General features: G+C 44.2%; 1 pseudogene across 1 annotated transcript; it reads left to right on the top strand.

Annotated features, from left to right (window-relative positions):
- Window positions 1-3409: 3409 nt before the first annotated feature.
- LOC118943004 (globoside alpha-1,3-N-acetylgalactosaminyltransferase 1-like) lies at window positions 3410-10513 on the top strand (annotated as a pseudogene). The gene is made up of 4 exons (XR_016486433.1): window positions 3410-3444; window positions 6478-6510; window positions 6791-6925; window positions 9095-10513. The product of XR_016486433.1 is annotated as a globoside alpha-1,3-N-acetylgalactosaminyltransferase 1-like (transcript).
- The last annotated feature ends 8269 nt before the right edge of the window (window positions 10514-18782 follow it).

The following is an 18782-nucleotide window of genomic DNA, read 5'->3' as shown; positions in this document are numbered from 1 at the left end:
ATAAATACACACACAAAACGGGACTTTTCCAGTCATGTTTGGTTTCACTGCAATCAACTGGTTTGTTTTCTAACACAACCAAACCTGATGGGTCATTTCGCGGGACGTATTGACTGAAAGAAACCGATTTGAAGACAACAAGTAATGACATCATTGTGCACCAATGATTTGCTCCGCTGTTTCGTTGATTGACTGTATTTTTTAATTAAGGGGACCTCTATTTTTGAAAACTCATTATGAACGATGTTGACTAAATGTGTTATGAAGATTGTTATGAATGATACTGCAGCCAATTAGGTAACGTGACTGAACAAAGTGTAAACAAATGGTTAAAAAGATCTAAGTTTAGCATTTTCACAGTAGCCAACCCTCTGAGACACTACTTACATAAAAGGCATTCACATTCACAGAGATAGCAGATAGTGACTATGTGCGTTGAGTTTTGTATGTTCCCCTTTTCTGACAACAGTCCTTTGAATTATCATTAATAATCATATTGAATTAAACTTTTTATTTGCTAGTATCCAAGAAAAGGCGAATCAGACAGAGCACCTATCCTAGAGTGAGTTCTTAGGGCATCAATCGTAAATGTTAGGCCAACAGTGTGTTCTCTGCCAAGAAAACATGTGTTCTTAGGGTAGTCTGGACCCAGTTAACATAGTGGGGAAAATATGTGTTCTTAGGGTAGTCTGGACCCAGTTAACATAGTGGGGAAAATATGTGTTCTTAGGGTAGTCTGGACCCAGTTAACATAGTGGGGAAAAGATGTGTTCTTAGGGTAGTCTGGACCCAGTTAACATAGTGGGGAAAAGATGTGTTCTTAGGGTAGTCTAGACCCAGTTAACATAGTGGGGAAAATATGTGTTCTTAGGGTAGTCTGGACCCAGTTAACATAGTGGGGAAAAGATGTGTTCTTAGGGTAGTCTGGACCCAGTTAACATAGTGGGGAAAAGATGTGTTCTTAGGGTAGTCTGGACCCAGTTAACATAGTGGGGAAAAGATGTGTTCTTAGGGTAGTCTGGACCCAGTTAACATAGTGGGGAAAAGATGTGTTCTTAGGGTAGTCTGGACCCAGTTAACATAGTGGGGAAAAGATGTGTTCTTAGGGTAGTCTGGACCCAGTTAACATAGTGGGGAAAAGATGTGTTCTTAGGGTAGTCTGGACCCAGTTAACATAGTGGGGAAAAGATGTGTTCTTAGGGTAGTCTGGACCCAGTTAACATAGTGGGGAAAAGATGTGTTCTTAGGGTAGTCTGGACCCAGTTAACATAGTGGGGAAAAGATGTGTTCTTAGGGTAGTCTGGACCCAGTTAACATAGTGGGGCAAAGATTGTACAACTGACTAGGTATCCCTCTTTTCCTTCTAAATGACTATTGCACCGTAGAACTTACATTTGTATCCATGAACTGGTTTGAAAGGCTGGTCATGGCTCATATCAACACCATCATCCCAGACACCCTGGACCCACTCCAATTCACATACCACCCCAACAGATCCATGGAAGATGCAATCTCTATTGTACTCCACACTGCCCTTTCCCACCTGGACAGAAGGAACACCTACTTGAGAATGCTGTTCAATGACTACAACTAAGTGTTCAACAGCATAGTGCCCTCCAAGCTCCTCACATACCTAAGGACCCTGGGATTAAACACCTTCCTCTGCAATCGGATACTGTTTAAAGGTCTTACTCACATCGGCTGCGGAGAGCTTGATCACACAGTCATCCAGAACAGCTGATGCTCTCATCAATGCTTCAGTGTTACTTGCCTCGAAGTGAGAATAGAAGTTATTTTGCTCATCTGGTAGGTTTGTGTCACTGTAATAGTTTGCAAGCCGTGCCATATCCGACGAGCGTTGGAGCCGGTGTAGTACGATTCGATCTTAGTCCTGTATTGACACTTTCCCTGTTTGATGGTTCGTCAGAGGGCATAAGCTTCCGGGTTAGAGTCCCGCTTCTTGAAAGTGGCAGCTCTACCCTTTAGCTCAGTGCAAATGTTCCCTGTAATCCATGGCTTCTGGTTGGGGAATGTACGTACATTCAATGTGGGGATGACGTCCTCGATGCCCTTAATGATAAAGCCAGTTACTGATGTAGTGTACTTCTCAATGACATCGGAAGAATTCCGGAACATATTCCAGTCTGTGCTAACAAAACAGTCCTGTAGTTTAGCATCTGCTTCATCTGACCACTTTTTTATAGACCAAGTATCTGGTGTTTCCTGCTTAAAATTGTGCATGTAAGCAGGAATCAGGAGGTTGGAGTTATGGTCAGATTTGCCAAACGGAGGGCGAGGGAGAGCTTTTTGCACATCTCTGTGTGTGGAGTAAAAGGTTGTCTAGAACTTTTGCACATTTGACTGAAAGAAATGAGGTAAAACTGATTTAAGTTTCTCTGCATTAAAGTCAATGGCCAATTGGCATATTTATTACTCAAACAAAATGTCCACTTGGGCGAGGATATTGGAAATGGAATCAAAGCCTCTTGGATTGAAACTTGATTTCAACCTGTTCGGGCATGGGACACCTGCCGACAACATCCGGGGAAATTGGGATTGGAATTCAAATAAAAAATTGTAATATTAAACATTCATGAAAATAGAAGTGTTATACATCATTCAAAAGCTTAGATTCCTTTTAATCGATTTACAAAAGGCTTTACGGCAAAAGCATAGCATGCGATTGTCTGAGGACATCGCCACACATCAACATATTTTTCAACCAGCACAGGCATCACAAAAACACAAGTATCGATAAAATAAATCACTTACTTTTGAAGATTTTCCTCTGTTTGCAATCCCAAGGGTCCCAGCTACACAATGAATGGTTGTTTTGTTTGACGCCATTGATTTCAGTAATCCACTCGTTCAACATGCAGACAAAGGAATCCAAAAAGTTATCGGTAAAGTTCGTCCAAACAAGTCAAACGACGTTTCTAATTAATCCTCAGGTACTCTAATATCTAAATAAACGATAATATTTCACATGGGAAAGTAGTATGTTCAATAGGAAAGAAAAGAACGAACTATACAACTTACTTTTTCTAGCTTAACAGCTGTTTGAATGTTTTTGGGTCATTTAGAAAAGTCCTTGTTTTTGAAAGAAACTCACATTTTTATTACCATTAAAATAACATCTAATTGATCAGAAATACAGTGAAGACATTGTTAATGTTGTAAATGACTATTGTAGCTGGAAACGACAGATTTTTTGTGGAATATCTACATAGGCGTACAGAGGCCCATTATCAGCAACCATCACTCCTGTGTTACAATGGCATGTTGTGTTAGCTAATCCAAGTTTATCATTTTAAAAGGCTAATTGATCAATAGAAAACCCTTTTGCAGTTATGTTAGTGAAGGGTTAAAGTTGAAATTGGGGGTCTTCTCAAGGGTCTTTTAGCTGCACATGAAGGGTTTTGACATAGGAGATGGCACCATGAGGTGTGACCTCGGGTATATAAGATCCTGTCTTTCTTTTGTTCGGGGCAGAACTCAGGAGAGACATAAGTTGTATGTTTTGACTTCTGCCTACAACTGTTTTCTAATTAAAATATCTAAATGTTAAATATGCACATTTAGTGTATTCATTATGTGTTAAGTAAATAACGGAGCCCAGAAAAGTGGGACCAACATTAGCACAGCTGAAAACTGTTGTTCTGATTAAAGAAGCATTAAAAATGTATTTCTTTAGACTAGCTGAGTATCTGGAGCATCAGCATTTGTGGGTTCGATTACAGGCTCAAAATGGCCAGAAACAAAGCCCTTTCTTCTGAAACTAGTCAGTCTATTCTTCTTCTGAGAAATGAAGGCTGTTTCATCCAAGAAACTGAAGATCTCATACAACTCCCTTCACAGAACAGCGCAAACTGGCTCTAACCAGAATAGAATGAGGAGTGGGAGGCCCCGGTGCACAACTGAGCAAGAGGACAAGTACATGAGAGTGTCTAGTTGAGAAACAGTCCTCAACTGACAGCTTCATTAAATAGTAACCGCAAAACACCAGTCTCAACGTCAACAGTGAAGAGACGACTCTGGGATGCTGGCCTTCTAGGCAGAGTTGCAAAGAAAACGTTGTATCTCACACTGGCCAATAAAAATAACTAACACAGAGAATTAACTCACAGAACTAACACATAGAATTAACTCACAGAACAAACACAAACAACTAACAAAAAACATAACACTGTAGCTGACACCACCATTGATTTTACAATTATACAATTATTCTCCCCCTAACATACCATTAAAAAGTCCCCGCGAAACACCAGTCTCAACGTCGGTAGTGAAGAGGCGACTCCGGGATGCTGGCCTTCTAGGCAGAGTTCCTCTGTCCAGTCTCAACGTCAACAGTGAAGAGGCGACTCCGGGATGCTGGCCTTCTAGGCAGAGTTCCTCTGTCCAGTCTCAACGTCGGTAGTGAAAAGGGGACTCCGGGATGCTGGCCTTCTAGGCAGAGTTGCAAAGAAAACGTTGTATCTCAGACTGGCCAATAAAAAGAAAAGATGGGCAAAAGAACACAGGCACTGGACAGAGGAACTCTGCCTCGAAAGCATCCCAGAGTTTTCAGTAAGGATCTCTCTGTACCTTGCTGCGTTCATCTTCTCCTCGATGCTGACTAGTCTCCCAGTCTCTTCCTCTGTAAAATATCCCCACAACATGATGCTGCCACCACCATGCTTCACCGTAGGGATGGTGCCAGGTTTCCTCCAGACGTTACGCTTGTCATTCAGGCCAAAGAGTTTAATCTTGGTTTCATCAGAACAGAGAATCTTGTTTCTCATGGTCAGAGTCCTTTAGGTGCCTTGTGGAAATCTCCAAGTGGGCTGTCATGTGCATTTTACTGAGTAGTTGCTTCCGTCTGGCCACTCAACCATAAAGGCCTGATTGGTGGAGTGCTGCAGAGATGGTTGTCCTTCTGAAAGATTCTGCCAACTCCACAGAGGAACTCTGGAGCTCTTTCAGAGTGACCATTGGGTTCTTGGTCACGTCCCTGACCAAGGCCCTTCACCCTTGAATGCTCAGTTTGGCCGGGCGGCCAGCTCTTCAAAGAGTCTTGGTGGTTCCAAATTTCTTCCATTTAAGACTGATGGAGGCCACTGTGTTCTTGCAGAATCTTTGTTGGTGCCCTTCCCCACATCTGTTCCTCGACACAATCCTGTCTCGAAGCTCTACGGACAATTCCTTCCAACTCATGGCTTGGTTTTTGCTCTGACATGCCCTGTCAACTGTGGGACCTTTTCAAGACAGGTGTGTGCCTTTGCAACATTCCAACCTTCCAACTTTCTATGACTTGTTTTAAAAATAGTGATATTTATATATAATAACTGAAAGTGAGAGGTTGTAATCTATATAAAGGGAAAAAGGCCATTCTTGAACATGGGGTGAGACATTCTTACTAATCTGCGAGAGAACCAGTTTGGATTTAAGTATAACTTTGGTGTGACTGAAGCTTTTGTGAGAGGTCTAATGCTTTAATATTTAATAATATCTGCCCTCCGAATTCATATTCGCCCTCTGAATTCATCTCCAAAATATAAATAGGCCCGTTTAATTTTGACTAGCTTGCCGTTCCAAATGAAATGGAAAACACGTTGGTAGGTGTAGGCCATAAGGACATAGGTCAACTGTAGTAGGACAAAAGAGTTAATTAGGGTGCTTTTTCCACAAAGTGTCATGGTAGCAAGCTCTTATTTACAGTGTGTTTGGAAAGTATTCAGACCTTTTTCCACATTTTGTTACATTACAGCCTTATTTTAAAATGGATTGAGTCATTTTTGTCTCATCAATCTACACACAATACCCCATAATCCCATCACAATACCCCATAATGCCATCACAATACCCCATAATGACATCACAATACCCCATAATGACATCACAATACCCCATAATGACATCACAATACGCCATAATGACAAAGGGAAAACCAACATCAATCAGCGACAACCTCTAACTTAGTCTTAAATAACATACCTAAAGCCCACAGCCACTGGAGGACACACCCCTACATAATTACCCACGCCCCCAAATCAATTCTCCACAAACCTCATGTTTACATCCATGGGTGAAACCACGTGGAAAAAAAACACATGGTAATTCCACAAATGTTATTACTCCAACCCAACTTACCCTCATACATTTTTTTTAAAGCAACCTAGATTGACTACAATCCTATTCTTCCACTCTCCACATTGTTTTCCTGCTAGAACAGTCCGCAGCTTAATTTTTTTTATATATAAAGGATGATCCAAAGTGCCAATATGAAAAAGGTTCTCCACAGCCTAAAAAAGGTTCTCCACAGCCTAAAAAAGGTTCTCCACAGCCTAAAAAAGGTTCTCCACAGCCTAAAAAAGGTTTCCCCTGCAGTGAAAAAGTTAAAAACCCTTTTTGGTACTAGCACCTTGTTTTTGAGAGAGCAATAACAACATCAGCCCATATCTTCATTAACTAATGAATTACGTTTTGTTCTCCCAGGCTATTGTACAAGCAGCCCAGTGTCTTGGCGGGGTGAGTAGTGTTGTTACGTTTTGTTAGTTTCCTCTCATTGTTATCTTACACATTAGCGTGTAGCTTAGTATACCACAAGTCTTTTCATGGGACTTTAACTGCAAAAACATTGAGCAGAGAATCAGAGAATCAGAACAACACAGTCCGGCTTGATCTGTATATCTGTAAACATTGAGATCATAATCAGTACAACACAGTCCAGCTTGATCTGTATATCTGTAAACATTGAGATCATAATCAGTACAACACAGTCAGGCTTGATCTTGTTTTGTTTCTTTAGTCGTACTGATGTGGTGGCAGTCACCCCGTGGTTGGCACCCATCGTCTGGGAAGGAACCTTTGACCCTGACCTCGTCGACACAATCTACAAGTCCATGAACATCACCATAGCAACCACAGTGTTTGCCGTTGGAAAGTGAGTAGCCTACAACCTTTCCCAAATATTCAAAAAGGGAAATTAAACTAGCAATATTTTTAAAAACACTGAAACTACACTGAGTGTACAAACATTATGACCACCTGCTTTCTCCATAACAGACTGACCAGGTGAATCCAGGTGAAAGCTATGATCCCTTATTGATGTCACTTGTTAAATCCACTTCAATCAGTGTAGATGAAGAGGAGGAGACGGGTTAAAGAAGGATTGTTAAGCCTCAACACATTTAAGACATGGATTGTGTGCCATTCAGATGGTGAATGGGCAAGACAACAACAACACTGTGTATGAGGCCATCACCAGCTATGGGAAGCATTGGAGTCAACATGGGCCAGAATCCCTATGGAAAGCTTTCAACACCTAGTAGAGTGTATGAGGCCATCACCAGCTATGGGAAGCATTGGAGTCAACATGGGCCAGAATCCCTATGGAAAGCTTTCAACACCTAGTAGAGTGTATGAGGCCATCACCAGCTATGGGAAGCATTGGAGTCAACATGGGCCAGAATCCCTGTGGAAAGCTTTCAGCACCTAGTAGAGTGTATGAGGACATGACCAGCTATGGGAAGCAATGGAGTCAACATGGGCCAGAATCCCTGTGGAACGCTTTCGGTGGTGCAACTCAATATTAAGGTGTTGCTAATGTTTTGTACACTCAGTGTATGAGGACATAACTAGCTCATGTCACATGGCAGGTAATACGATATCATAATTGTCATGATTCACAGTTTGGCTAAGATTTGAATAATTGTACTACTTTGTTTATTTTCTGGTAGACTGTAATTTCTGGTCGGAAACGGTTTAGAATGTCCTATACAGTCCTATGAGAATGACCATACAACAAATAGAACAACTAGAATATTCCATATTTGTGGTACAACAAAGGTCAACTATTCTAGTTCTGGGTCCATGTGTCCATGTTCTGGTTCTCTGGGTCCATGTTCTGGTTATCTGGGTCCATGTTCTGGGTCCCTGGGTCCATGTTCTGGGTCTCTGTGTCTCTGGGTCCATGTTCTGGGTCTCTGGGTCCATGTTCTGGGTCTCTGTGTCTCTGGGTCCAAGTTATGGGTCCATGTTCTACAGAGTGTTTCTGGCATCAGAATCGCAGGTGTCTGATACTGCCGTTGTGCCATTGAGCAAGGCACCTTCAACCCTTATGTTATGTACAGGTAACTGACAAAATAATGGAAAACACTAGTAAATGAGGGATACAAAGTATATTGAATGCAGGTGCTTCCACACAGGTGTGGTTTCTGAGTTCATTAAGCAATTAACATCCCATCATGCTCACTGTCATGTATAAAAAGGCTGGGCTGACCATTATTTCAGTCACTCTTTTTGCTACCATGGCTAATCACCCAGAACAACAATGCCCCCATTTACAGGGCACAAGTGGTCACTAAATGGTTTGATGAGCATGAAAACGATGTAAACCATATGCCAGTCACCAGATCTCAATCCAAATGAGGCCGTACCTGAGATAGAGTTTTCCACGACTATCAACAAAACACCAAATTATCCCTCCGATAGAGTTTCAGACACTCGTAGAATCTTTGCCAAGGTGCATTAGAGCTGTTCTGGTGGCTGGTGGTAGCCCAAGGTTGGTGGTGGTGGCCCAAGGTTGCTGGTGGTGGCTGGTGGTGCCCCAAGGTGGCTGGTGGTGCCCCAAGGTGGCTGGTGGAGGCCCAAGGTGGCTGGTGGAGGCCCAAGGTGGCTGGTGGAGGCCCAAGGTGGCTGGTGGAGAACCAAGGTGGCTGGTGGTGGCCCAAGGTGGCTGGTGGTGGACCAAGGTGGCTGGTGGTGGCCCAAGGTTGCTGGTGGTGGCCCAAGGTTGCTGGTGGTGGCCCAAGGTGGCTGGTGGTGGACCAAGGTGGCTGGTGGAGGACCAAAGGTGGCTGGTGGAGGACCAAAGGTGGCTGGTGGAGGACCAAAGGTGGCTGGTGGAGGCCCAAGGTTGCTGGTGGTGGCCCAAGGTTGCTGGTGGTGGCCCAAGGTGGCTGGTGGTGGACCAAGGTGGCTGGTGGAGGACCAAAGGTGGCTGGTGGAGGACCAAAGGTGGCTGGTGGAGGCCCAACTCTCTATTAAGACACTTTATGTTGATGTTTCCTATATTTTGACAGTTACCCCTTGTGTCTTTAAATTCTGACAGATACGTCCGCTTTCTCAGAGATTTCCTGGCGACAGCAGAGAAGCACTTCCTGGTCGACTTCAACGTGCGCTACTACGTTTTCACAGATCGTCCTGACGATGTTCCGTCAGTGAACCTGTCTCAGGGGAGACATTTGAGTGTGATCCAGGTGCCAGGTTCAAACCGCTGGCAGGAGATATCAGCCCGGAGGATGGAGATCATCCAGACAGCCATCGAACGTCAGATCAGCAGGGAGGCCGACTACATCTTCTGTCTGGACGTGGACAGCAAGTTCCACGCTCGCTGGGGAGCCGAGTCTCTGGGCAGGCTGGTTGCTGTGATTCACCCATGGTTCTACCAGGTGACCCGTGACCACTTCACATACGAACGGCGTCCAGCCTCGACAGCTTACATCCCCATGGATGAGGGAGATTACTACTATGCCGGGGCCGTGTTCGGTGGGTTGTTGGAGGAAGTGTACACACTAACAAAGGTATGTCGGAACCAGCTTGAAGAGGATGCGAGGAATTCCATCGAGGCTGCCTGGCGGAGAGGAGGAGAGTCACCTCAACAGGTACCTGCTTTACAACAAGCCCAGCAAGCTGTTGTCTCCAGAGTACCAGTGGGATGACAAGAAGACCAAAACCAAAGAGGTCAAAGTAATTCGCTTCTCTTCTGTCGTTAAAAACTATGCTGAAATTCGTCCCAATGTATAGGACTAGGAATTGGATATTCGACCGACAGAAGAAAAACTTAATAGATTATGGTTAATGTTAGGTTAAGTTCAGGTATAGCTTCACTGAGGTTAGGGTTAAGGTTAGGTTAGGTTAAGTTCAGGTATAGCTTCACTGAGGTTTGGGTTAATGTTAGGTTAAGTTCAGGTATAGCTTCACTGAGGTTTGGGTTAAGGTTAGGTTAGGTTAAGTTCAGGTATAGCTTCACTGAGGTTTGGGTTAATGTTAGGTTAAGTACAGGTATAGCTTCACTGATGTTTGGGTTAAGGTTAGGTTAAGTTCAGGTATAGCTTCACTGAGGTTTGGGTTAATGTTAGGTTAAGTTCAGGTATAGCTTCACTGAGGTTTGGGTTAAGGTTAGGTTAAGTTCAGGTATAGCTTCACTGAGGTTTGGGTTAAGGTTAGGTTAAGTTCAGGTATAGCTTCACTGAGGTTTGGGTTAAGTTCAGGGAAAGGTATAAAATGTCACATTGGATATACAGCTGTCCGGCCCCATTCATTTTCTGTTGGTGAAATATAGACACTGACATAAAACTACTATTTTAAATATACTGTATATCAGTCACTGTTGTAGTTTATGGATAATAACGTTCTTCATTTATAGGAAATTAAATATTTTGTATTACCTTATTCATCCTGTATTCTGTAGCCTATCTACTGTATGTTGATTACTGGTAAAAACATCAATAAATATAATGTTTAAAAACATATTACGATTATGTGTATTTTTCTTGAAATAAATATTTAACCACTCTCAGAATGTTTGTGTTATTTCACTACTTGTTATATTTTCCACAGCCAAACTAAAAACAACATCTCCCCTGTGACAACGATATGCGGTGTATGAGTAACAAACCAGCGGTTTAGCGGAGAGATGGAGAAATAGGGAATGTTGCATGGATTCCACCTATAGATGTGTCGATCAGACAAGACACCGTGCTGGACTGAATTTACATTAAGGAAAACATTAGCATAATGTCAAAGTGGAGCTGGCATTCCTTTCCAGAAACAACCCCTAACAACTAGACATGTCCTGTAAACTGTATGAAAACAAACACGAAAACAAAGGATAATACCCCTTTAAAATGGTCATATGGAGGATTCACTTCCTTGTGTAAAAACATCCTGCCAATGACAAGGCAAAAGGGGAAATCCTTCAATTCAGATTGTACCATCTAATCCATGTTATGTAAGGGATAATCAACGAGGGGCTCAATGGAAAATAATGACATGGAAGGTGTGTTCTATGACCCGCTAGGGGATTAGATTTGACCATTTAAAACCACAATACAACCACATGTTTATATAATCCATTTAAAAGGATTGAGGATGACAAGTTCAAATTGAAAAAACTTGAAAACGAATTATATACACAAGATTATAATATGAAAAACAAATAGTTATAACTACACTGAACAAACAATATCAACTCAACATGCAACAATTTAAATAGATTTTACTGAGTTACAGTTCTTAAAAGGAAACCAGTCAATGTAAACTCACCAGATACTAATCTGTTGATTTCACATGACTGGAAATACAGATATGTATCTGTTAGTCAAAGATGACTTTAAAAAAGGTATGGGCATGGATCAGACAACTGGTGTATCTGGTGTGACCATTTGCCACAAACATCTCCTTCCCTTCACCTAGAGTTGATCAGGCTGTTGATTGTGGCATGTGGAATGCTGTTTTTCTTCATTTCCCCCCCCCATTTAACCAGGAAACAAGTTCTCATTTACAACTGCCACCTGGCCAAGTTAAAGCAAAGCAGTGCGACAAAAACAAGACAGTTACACATGGGATAAACAAAAGTACTGTCAATAACACAATAGAAAAATCTATATACAAATGGAGTAAGGAGGCAAAACAATAAATAGGCCATAGTAGCAAAGTAATTACAATTGAGCAAATAAACACGAGTGATAGATGTGCAGATGTAAAAGTAGAAATACTGGTGTGCAAAAAAGTAAATCAAAACAATATGGGGATGAGGTAGGTAGGTAGTTAGATGGGCTATGTACAGCTGCAGTGATCGGTAAGCTGATCAGATAGCTGCTGATTAAGGTTAGTGAGGGAGATATAAGTCTCCAACATTTTTTTGGGTGCAATTTGTTCCAGTCATTGGCAGCAGAGAACTGGAAGGAAAGGAGGTCAAAGGAGGTGTTGGCATTGGGGATGACCAATGAGATATACCTGCTGGAGCGCGTGCTACGGGTGGGTGTTATGGTGACCAGTGAGCTGAGATAAGGCAGAGCTTTGCCTAGCAAAGACTACTAGATGACCTGGAGCTAGTGGGTCTGGCAACGAATATGTAGCGAGGGCCAGCCAATGTGAGCATACAGGTCGCAGTTGTGGGTGGAATATGGAACTTTGGTGACAAAACGGGCGGCAATGTGATAGACTGCATCCAGTTTGCTGAGTAGAGTGTTGGAGGCTATTTTGTAAATGACATCGCCAAAGTCGAGGATCGGTAGGATCGTCAGTTTTACGAGGGTATGTTTGACAGCGTGAGTGAAGGAGGCTTTATTGCGAAATAGGAAGCCGGTTCTAGATTTAATTTTGGATTGGAGATGCTTAATATGAGTCTGGAAGAAGAGTTTACAGTGTAACCAGACACCTAGGTATGTATTGTTGTCCACATATTCTAAGTCAGAACCATCCAGAGTAGTGATGCTAGTCGGGTGGGCGGGTGCAGGCAGCGATTGGTTGCTGAGGCCATGGAAGGAGTGTAAGTATGGCATTGAAGCTCATTTGGATATTTGTTAACACAGTGCCCAAAGAAGGGCCAGATGTATACAGAATGGTGTCGTCTGCGTAGAGGTGGATCAAGGAATCACCCACAGCAAGAGCGAGCGACATCATTTATATATATACAGAGAAAAGAGTCGGCCCGAGAATTTAACCCTGTGGTACCCCCATTGAGTCTGCCAGAGGTCCGGACATTAGGCCCTCCGATTTGACACACTGAACTCTATCTAAGAAGTAGTTGGTGAACCATCGAGGCAGTCATTTGAGAAGCTAAGGCTGTTGAGTCTGCCAATAAGAATACGGTGATTGACAGAGTCAAAAGCTTTGGCCAGGTTGATGAAGACGGCTGCAAAGTACTGTCTTTTATCGATGGCGGTTATGATATCGTTTAGTACTTTGAGCGTGGCTGAGCTACACCGGTGACCAGCTCGGAAACCTGACTGCACAGCAGAGAAGGTACGGTGGGATTCGAAATGGTCAGTGATCTGTTTGTTAACTTGGCTTTCGAAGACTTTAGAAAGGCAGGGCAGGGTGGATATAGGCCTGTAACAGTTTGGGTCTAGAGTGTCACCCCCTTTGAAGAGGGGGATGACCACAGCAGCTTTCCAGTCTTTAGGTGACGTTGAACAGATTAGTAATAGGGGTTGCAACAATGGCGACGGATAATTTTAGAAAAGAGAGGGTTCAGATTGTCTAGCCCAGCTGATTTGTACGGGTCCAGGGTGCGAAGTTATTGGCCTAGGTTGGGGTAGCCAGGAGGAAAGCCGTAGAGAAATGCTAATTGAAATTCTCGATTATCGTGGATTTATTGGTGGGGACAACGTTTTCTAGCCTCAGTGCAGTGGGCAGCTGGGAGGAGGTGCTTTTATTCTCCCTGGACTTTACAGTGTCCCAGAGCTTTCTGGAGTTAGAGCTTCAGGATGCAAATTTTTGTTTGAAAAAGCTAGCCTTTGCTTTCCTAACTGAATGTGTGTATTGGTTCCTGACTTCCCTGAAAAGTTGCATATCGCTGGGAGTTTTCGATGCTAGAGCAGTACGCCACAGGATGTTGTGCTGGTCGAGGGCAGTCAGGTCTGGAGTGAACCAAGGGCTATATCTGTTCTTAGTTCTGCATTTTTTGAAAGGGGCATGCATATTTAAAATGCTGAGGAAATTACTTTCAAAGAACAACCAGGCATCCTCTACTCACGTGATGAGGTCAATATCCTTCCAGGATACCCAGGCCTGCTCGCAGAAGTGTTTTAGGGAGCGTTTGACAGTGATGAGTGGAGGTCGTTTGACCGCGGATCCATAATGGATGCAGGCAATGAGTTAGTGATCGCTGAGATCCTGATTGAAAACAGGAAAGGTGAATTCGGAAGGCAAGTTGGTGAGGATAATATCTATGAGGGTGCCCAGGTGCCCATGTTTACGGATTTAGGGTTGTACCTGGTGGGTTCCTTGATAATTTGTGTGAGATTGAGGGCATCAAGCTTAGATTATAGGACGGCCGGGGTGTTAAGCATATCCCGGGTTAAGGTCACCTAACAGAACGAACTGTGAAGATAGATGGGCAATTAATTCACATATGGTGTCCAGGGTACAGCTGGGAGCTCAGGGGAAACTATTACCGGCAGCAACAGTGAGAGACTCATTTCTGGAGAGATTCATTTTTAAAATTAGAAGCTCGGACTGTTTGGGCATAGACCTGGAAAGTATGACAGAACTTTGCAGGCTATCTCTGCAGTAGATTGGGATGGTTGGGATGGTGTTCTTCAGCTTGCAAGTCTCCCCATTTTTCCTCCAAACATAACGATGGTCAATATGGCCTAACAGTCCTATTTTTGTTTCATCAGACTAGAGGACATTTCTCCAAAAAGAACGAACTTTGTCCCCATGTGCATTTGCAAACTATAGTCTGGCTTTTTTATGGCGGTTTTTGGAGCAGTGGCTTCTTCCTTGCTGTGCGGCCTTTCCGGTTATGTCAATACAGGACTCGTTTTAATGTCGATATAGATACTTTTGTTTCTGTTTCCTCCAGTATTTTCACACGGTCCTTTGATGTTGTTCTGGCATTGATTTGCACCAAATTACGTTCATCTCTAGGAGACAGAACGCGTCTCCTTCCTGAGCGGTATGACGGCTGCGTAGTCCCATGGTGTTTATACATGCGTACTATCGTTTGTACAGATGAACGTGGTACCTTCAGGCATTTGGAAATTGCTCCCAAGGATGAACAAGACTTATGGAGGTCTACAATTTTTGTATGGGTCCTGGCTGATTTCTTTTGATTTTCTCATGATGTCAAGCAAAGAGGCACTGAGTTTGAAGGTAGGCCTTGAAATACATCCACAGTTAAACCCCCAATTGACTCATATTATGTCAATTAGCCTATCAGAAGCTTCTAAAGCCATGACATCATTTTCGGGAATTTTCCAAGCTGTTTAAAGGCACAGTCAACATAGTGTATGTAAACTTCTGACCCACTGGAATTGTGATACAGTGAATTATAAGTGAAATAATCTGTCTGTAAACAATTGTTGGAAAATTACTTGTATCATGCACAAAGTCGATGTCCTAACCGACTTACCAAAACTATTGTTTGTTAACAAGAAATTTGTGGAGTGGTTGAAAAACGAGTTTTAATGACTTCAACCTAAGTGTATGTAAACTTCCGACTTCAATTGTATACACTAGAGATAAAAAACTACTATTTTAAATGCACTATTTATCAGTCACTGTTGTAGTTTGGGGATAATAACGTTCTTCACTTCTAAGAAAATATATATTTTTATTACCTTATTCATCCTGTATTCTGTAGAACAATGTCAATGAATATAATGTTTAAAAAAATATTGAAGTCGGAAGTTTACATACACTTAGGTTGGAGTCATTAAAACTCATTTTTCAACCACTCAACCACCGCCATAAAAAAAGCTAGACTACTGTTTGCAACTGTGAAGGTAGGCCTTGACTGGGCCCGGACTGGACCTCAGCATAGAGGAAGGCCCCGGACATGGAGCTGGGTTGAACGCCGCACCCGGACTGGGCACCGGCACCGAGGAAGGCTCCGGCCATGGAGCTGGACTGGACACCGTACCCGGACTGGGTAATGGCGCAGAGGGAGGCTCCTGCCTTGGAGCGGGACTCGACGCCGTGCTTGGACTGGACATCGGCGCCGAAAAAGGCTCCGGTTTTGGAGCTGGACTGGACGCCGTGCCTGGACTGGGCACCGGTGCAGAAGAAGGCTCTGGTTTTGGAGCGGGCCTGGACGCCGTGCCTGGACTGGGCACCGGTGCAGAAGAAGGCTCTGGCCATGGAGCGGGCCTGGACACCGTGCCTGGACTGGGCACCGGCGCAGAAGAAGGCGCCTGCCCTGGAGAAGGACTGGACGCCTTGCCTGGAAGCTCCGGACCCGTTGACCCTCGCTGGAGGTTCCGGACTGTGACAGTCGCCGGGAGCTCCGGACTGTGAACCTTCACCGGAAGCTCAGGACTGTGAACCGTCACCGGAAATTCTGGACTGTGAACCGTCACCGGAAGCTCTGGACTGGGAACTGTCGCCGGAAGCTATGGACTGGGAACTGTCCCCGGAAGCTCTGGACTGGGAACTGTCGCCGGAAGCTCTGGACTGTGAACCGTCACCGGAAGCTCTGGACTGGGAACTGTCGCCGGAAGCTCTGGACTGGGAACTGTCCCCGGAAGCTCTGGACTGGGAACTGTCGCCGGAAGCTCTGGACTGGGGACTGTCGCCGGAAGCTCTGGACTGGGGACTGTCGCCGGAAGCTCTGGACTGGGGACTGTCGCCGGAAGCTCTGGACTGGGGACTGTCGCCGGAAGCTCTGGACTGGGGACTGTCGCCGGAAGCTCTGGACTGGGGACTGTCGCCGGAAGCCATTGGTGCACAATGATGTCATTACACTTCAGCGCGAGTGCGGGAACCTGGCACAGAATGTATTGGGCTGTGGAGGCGCACTGGAGACCTGGTGCGTAGGGCCGGCACAAATTCTACCGGAACGGTGACACACACTTCAGGGCGAGTACGTGGAGGAAACACAGGACGTACTGGACTTGGGAGGCGCACTGAAGGCCAGATGCTTGAAACCGGTGCAGATGACCCCGGACTGGTGTCATGCTCCTCAGCATGCCTACGCTGCAGCACTCTCATCGCCACCACCTCTCTCCGGAATCTTTCATTAGGTTCCTCCTTTGACTCCCTGACGGTCTCTGGCTCATTCCTCGGCTCCGCCGACCACCCTGTGTGCCCCCACCCCAAAAAAGTTTTTTAGGCTGTCTTTTGGGCTTACTCTGTGGCCGTGAACCCCTCCGTCATCAATGTCCTCCCTTCTCTCCTTTGTCTCCCGCCAGGGAAGGCAATCCTGTCCTGCCAGGATCTCCTCCCAAGTCCAGGATACTTTCTCCATCTGGGCACGCTGCTTGGTCCTGTTGTGGTGGGATCTTCTGTCACGATCGTCGTAATGAGCGGACCAAGGCGCAGCGAGAATGGAGTTCAAATCAAATCAAATGTATTTATATAGCCCTTCGTACATCAGCTGATATCTCAAAGTGCTGTACAGAAACCCAGCCTAAAACCCCAAACAGCAAGCAATGCAGGTGTAGAAGCACGGTGGCTAGGAAAAACTCCCTAGAAAGGCCAAAACCTAGGAAGAAACCTAGAGAGGAACCAGGCTATATGGGGTGGCCAGTCCTCTTCTGGCTGTGCCGGGTGGAGATTATAACAAAACATGGTCAAGATGTTTAAATGTTCATAAATTACCAGCATGGTCGAATAATAATAAGGCAGAATAGTTGAAACTGGAGCAGCAGCACAGTCAGGTGGACTGGGGACAGCAAGGAGTCATCATGTCAGGTATTCCTGGGGCATTGTCCTAGGGCTCAGGTCAGTTGAAACTGGAGCAGCAGCACAGCAGCACAGTTAACTTCCACATCTTTATAATGTGAAACCTAAAACAAAAACAAGAAACAAACAGCGAACCATGACTTCAGAGGTGCTACATGCACTAACTCAAAATAAGATCCCACAAAACACAGTGGGGAAATGGCTGCCTAAATATGATCCCCAATCAGAGGCAACGATAAACAGCTGCCTCTGATTAGGGAACCATACAAGGCCAACATAGATATAAACACACTAGATCACCCACCCTAGTCACACCACGACCTAACCAAAATAGAGATTAAAAGCCTTTCTATGGTCAGGGCGTGATAGCTCTGCACCAACCAGAGATCAAATGGAAGCCAGTTCAGTTCCCTGAAATGATTATGATCAGATGATTCTGGGTCGTTGCTGAGTTACCTGTTTAGCCTGTTTTCCATTGTCACTCTAAGAAGTGTATTCCAGTTTGTGGATTTTAAACATGGTTGCCATGTTATTCAAACAATGGCGGCCTCTTGGAAAAACGTAATCCATCTCATTTGGTTCCAGACAGTAATGAAGTGGAGGGTAAATGTACGTTTTTTTTTAACTTTTCATAATTTTGACTTTGCGTTTCCCCACCTTTTTCGAAAAATGAAGTTAAAGTAGAGTCAGCTTTACTTTAGTTGCGAATGGCGATCAGCCTTTCCCCACTATGTTAACTGGGTCCAGACTACCCTAAGAACACATCTTTTCCCCACTATGTTAACTGGGTCCAGACTACCCTAAGAACACATCTTTTCCCCACTATGTTAACTGGGTCCAGACTACCCTAAGAACACATCTTTTCCCCACTATGTTAACTGGGTCCAGACTACCCTAAGAACACATATTTTCCCCACTATGTTAACTGGGTCCAGACTACCCTAAGAACACATCTTTTCCCCACTATGTTAACTGGGTCCAGACTACCCTAAGAACACATATTTTCCCCACTATGTTAACTGGGTCCAGACTACCCTAAGAACACATCTTTTCCCCACTATGTTAACTGGGTCCAGACTACCCTAAGAACACATCTTTTCCCCACTATGTTAACTGGGTCCAGACTACCCTAAGAACACATCTTTTCCCCACTATGTTAACTGGGTCCAGACTACCCTAAGAACACATATTTTCCCCACTATGTTAACTGGGTCCAGACTACCCTAAGAACACATGTTTTCTTGGCAGAGAACACACTGTTGGCCTAACATTTACGATTGATGCCCTAAGAACTCACTCTAGGATAGGTGCTCTGTCTGATTCGCCTTTTCTTGGATACTAGCAAATAAAAAGTTTAATTCAATATGATTATTAATGATAATTCA

This window comes from Oncorhynchus mykiss, chromosome 15 (genome assembly GCF_057628025.1).
Source record: "Oncorhynchus mykiss isolate SJ-2025 chromosome 15, ASM5762802v1, whole genome shotgun sequence".
Taxonomy (NCBI): Eukaryota; Metazoa; Chordata; class Actinopteri; order Salmoniformes; family Salmonidae; genus Oncorhynchus; species Oncorhynchus mykiss.
The sequence above is the reverse complement of the archived record's forward strand: the minus strand, read 5'-3'. Positions and strand labels throughout refer to the sequence as shown.